The sequence below is a fragment of the Callithrix jacchus genome, chromosome 22, assembly GCF_049354715.1.
Source record: "Callithrix jacchus isolate 240 chromosome 22, calJac240_pri, whole genome shotgun sequence".
In the NCBI taxonomy this organism is placed as follows: domain Eukaryota; kingdom Metazoa; phylum Chordata; class Mammalia; order Primates; family Cebidae; genus Callithrix; species Callithrix jacchus.
In genome coordinates, this window is record NC_133523.1 from 20,756,604 (window position 1) to 20,760,955 (window position 4,352).

Sequence of the window (4,352 nt, forward strand, 5' to 3'; positions counted from 1 at the left end):
CGGCAAGAAGACTCAATGTTTGGGATCTAGATTATAAAGTGTTTTACTGTCTTCAGTAAGTAGACTATTAAAGGCTTTCTTTACCTGGTGAAAACATGCTTTGCCATAATGCACGAAAGCTTTCTTGCATTTAGTAATATTAGACTTCAGAAGCAGATAATACATGAGGTATTTTTGTTTTTTGTTTTTTTGAGACAGAGTCTTGCTCTGTCACCTATGCTTCAGTGCAATGGTGTGATCTCAGCTCACTCCAAACTTCACCTCCTGGGTTTAAGCAATTCTCCCTGCCTCAGCCTCCCGAGTAGCTGGGATTACGGGCACCTGCCACCACGCCCGGCTACTTCTTGTATTTTTAGTAGAGACGGGGTTTCACCATGTTAGCTAGGCTTGTTTCAAACTTCCGACCTCAGGTGATCCACTCGCCTTGGCCTCCTAAAGTGCTGGGATTACAGGTGTGAGACACTGTGCCTGGCCTACATGAGGTTTTATCAGGTGCTTGGGTCTTCCGATGACTATTTTGCTTTTTTCACTCTAAGTAACTCTGACTGTCATAAATCTGCAGTTACAAAAGCAATCCAGTCAAGTTGGCTAGCTTTGCGCACTGCTGTAGCTATAATACCGTAGTTAACAGCTTCACAGCTTGTCTAGTGAACTAAGTGTCTTTACTTTGGAGACTTTTTCAGAAATGTTTCCGGAGGAAAACCAATTATTTTATATCCTTTTAGGTACTATTATAACGTCAGCCTTCTTGCATAAAAAAGCTTTTCTACTACCAGAAAACATGCATTAAAAAGGACAATTGGATAAAATTTTGTACAAATGTTTAAATGGCCCATCAGGTAGCAAAAATGTACATAAAGTTTTGATTTTCTGCTCAGGATTAGATATTTCACAAAAAATGGTCTTAACCTATTTTAGTAATTTGTTATAGAATAATCACCACACACAAACACACAAACATTTAATTCATATTAAATTTCAATAATTTCATCTCTTCTGTAATGAGTAATGAAATGCAGAGTTTTAATAATGGAAGCTTGAAGAACTCAGGAATGAATGAGTGACTGATGGCTGTCTAGGTTCTCCAAGAGTCCACACTTAAAATTAAATGTATGTTCCCTTAAATGCCAGGTTTGTTTCTCCAATATAGGTGCATAACACTGATAAGTGAGAGGTTATCACAGGTAATTTGACTTAGACCACAGGTTATTCAAACGACATATCTAAAAAACTTTAGTACTGGCTGATTTAGCATTATACATCAAAATACTCTGCCATTGTATAAAATACTATTTATAATAGTATTTAAATCGTATTTTTATATACTATGCTAAATAATATTTTAGCATAGTATATCAAAATACTTTGTCACATAATATATCAAAATACTCTGTGGCGTAATGTGTATGCCACATTAGCGAACACAGAGTATTTTCCTGATATTCAATTAATTTTTGTTGTGTCTGGGTTTGCAGTTCCACAGAGTCAGTCTTTTCATCAGAATTCTCACTATCCTTATGCAGTGGAAACAATATAATGCCACCCGGGCATGGTGACTCACTCCTGTAATCCCAGCACTTTGGGAGGCTGGGACACACGGATCACTTGAAGTCAAGTGTTCAAATCGCTTGAGCCTGGGAGGCAGAGATTGCAGCGTGCCGAAATCCTGCCACTGCACTCTAGCCCGGGCAATAGAGCAAGACTCTCTCCCAAAAAAAAGAAAAAAACAGATTCTTCAATTATCAGGAACTTGTACTAAATGTATCTGGGCCCTTTTCATCTTTTCATGAACCTCCCTAAAGACACAATAGGATTTTCAAGCTTTTAAGGTTTTTAGAAACTACATCAGAATCAAACCACTCACTGTGAAAGTGATTAAAGTGGTTTTATTTTATTTTATTTTTTTGAGTTGGAGTTTAGCTCTTATTGCCCAAGCTGGAGTACAATGGCACAATCTCAGCTCACTGAAACCTCTGTCTCCTGGGTACAAGAGATTCTTCTGCCTCAACTTCCTAAGTAGCTGAGACTACAGGCTCATATAAACACATCTGGTTTTGTTTTTATTTTTTATTTTTGGTAAAGACAGGGTTTGACCATGTTGGTAAGGCTGATCTCAAACTCCTGACCTCAAGTGATCCACCTGCTTTAGCCTCCAAAGTGCAAGGATTACAGCTATGAGTCACCGCACCTGACCCAAACATCATTCTTTAATTTGACGATGCTTCCCATCTAATTCAACATACCAGATACATTTATTTATTATACCTTTAGATGCTGCACTGACCCTCTGTAGCATCCAAACATTAGGGGCCAAAAAAAAAAAAAAAAACATCATTTTTTTTTTTTTTTTGAGGTGGGTCTTACACTGTCACCTGGGCTCAAGTGCAGTGGCACAATCTCAGTTTACTGCAACCTCCGCCTCACAGATTCCAGTTTTTCTCCTGTCTCAGCCTCCTGAGAAGCTGGGATTACAGGTGCCTGCCACCATGCTCTGCTAATTTTTTTGTATTTTTAGTAGAGATGGGATTTTTACTTTGTTGGCCCAGCTGGTTTCCAACTCCTGACCTCGTGATCTGCCAGGGTAGGCCTCCCAAAGTGCTGGGATTACAGGCATGAGTCACCGTGCCCAGCTTAAAATGGTTATAAAGAAACAAATAAAAAAATTAATGATATCAGCAGCCTACAATAATTTATTATAACAGCCCTTATCAGTACTAACATACACTTAGATATATTAGACTTTTGAAATTTCTTACAATTTTGGCCTAAATATTAACAGCATATTTCTGAAAACATAAGTTGAAGATCAAACATCATTTTTATTGTATTATTGTTATTTGATTTATTTTTTTTAGATGGGGTCTAGCTCTGTTGCCCAGGCTTGAGTGCAGTGGCACAATCTCAACTGACTGCAACCTTTGCCTCCCAGGTTCAAGTGATTCTCCTGCCTCAGCTTCCCAACTACCTGGGACTGCAGGCACGCACAAACACACCTGGTTAACTTTTTTTTACTTCTGGTAGAGACAGGGTTTCACCATGTTGGTCAGGCTGGTCTCAAACTCCTGACCTCCAGCGATCTGTCCGCTTTGGCCTCCCAAAGTGCTAGGATTACAGGCTTGTGTTGCCACACCTGACCCAAATATTATTTTTAATTTGACAATGCTTCCCATATAATTCAATGTATCAATATATCTATTTATTATACCTTTTATCATACTTTTAGATGCTGAAATGGCCCTCTGCAGAATCAAAAAGTTAGGGGTCAAAAAAAAATTTTTTTTTTGAGACAGTGTCTCGCTCAGTCTCCCAGCCTGAAGTGCAGTGGTGAGATCTCGGCTCACTGCAGCCTCTGGCTATCGAGCTCAAGCAATTCTCTGGCCTCAGCCTCCAAAGTAGCTGAAAGTACAGGTGCCCACCACCACACCCAGTTAATTTTTGTATTTTTAGTAGAGACAGGGTTTCACCATATTGGCCAGGCTGGTTTTGAACTCCTGACCTCAATAATCCACATGAGCCACTGCGCCCGAACTTTTTGTTTGCTTGTTTTTCTTTTGATATGGAGTCTTGCTCTGTTGTACACGCCGAAGCGCAGTTGAAGGTCTCAGCTCACTGCAACCTCTGCTGCTGGGGTTCAAGCAATTCTCTTGCCTCAGTTTCCTGAGTAGCTGAGATTACAGGTGCCCACCACCATGCCCAGCTAATTTTTTTTGTATTTTTAGTAGAGAACGAATTTTCACTATGTTGGCCAGGCTGGTCTTGAATTCCTGACCTCGTGATCTGCCTGCCTTGGCCTCCCAAAGTGCCAGGATTACAGGCTTAAACCACATCACCTGACGCAAGAAGATAATTTTTAAACTGAAATTTAATTTTTGGAAGCCTGTCCGATATGTCAAAGGGTTAAAAATACTTCTTGATAGGCAGGCGTGGTGGCTCATGCCGGTAATCCTAGCAGTTTGGGAGGCCAAGACAGGCGGATCACTTGAGGTCAGGTGTTCAAGACCAGCCTGGCCAATGTGATCAAACTCTGTATCTAATAAAAATACAAACACAAGCTGGGCGTGGTAGCAGGCACCTGTAATCCCAGCTACTCTGGAAGCTGAGGCTGGAGAATCATTTGAACCTGGGAGGCTAAGTTCGCAGCAAACCTTGCCAGTGCACTCCAGCCTGTGTGACAAACAGAGTGAGACCATCTAAACTAAAACTAAAAACAAAAATAATTTTTGGCGGTGGCTTACACCTGTAATCCCAGCACTTTGGGAAGCGGGTGGATCATGAAGTCAGAAGTTCAAGACCACCCGGGCCAAGATGGTGAAACCCCATCTCTACTAAAAATACAAAACCTAGCTGGGCAC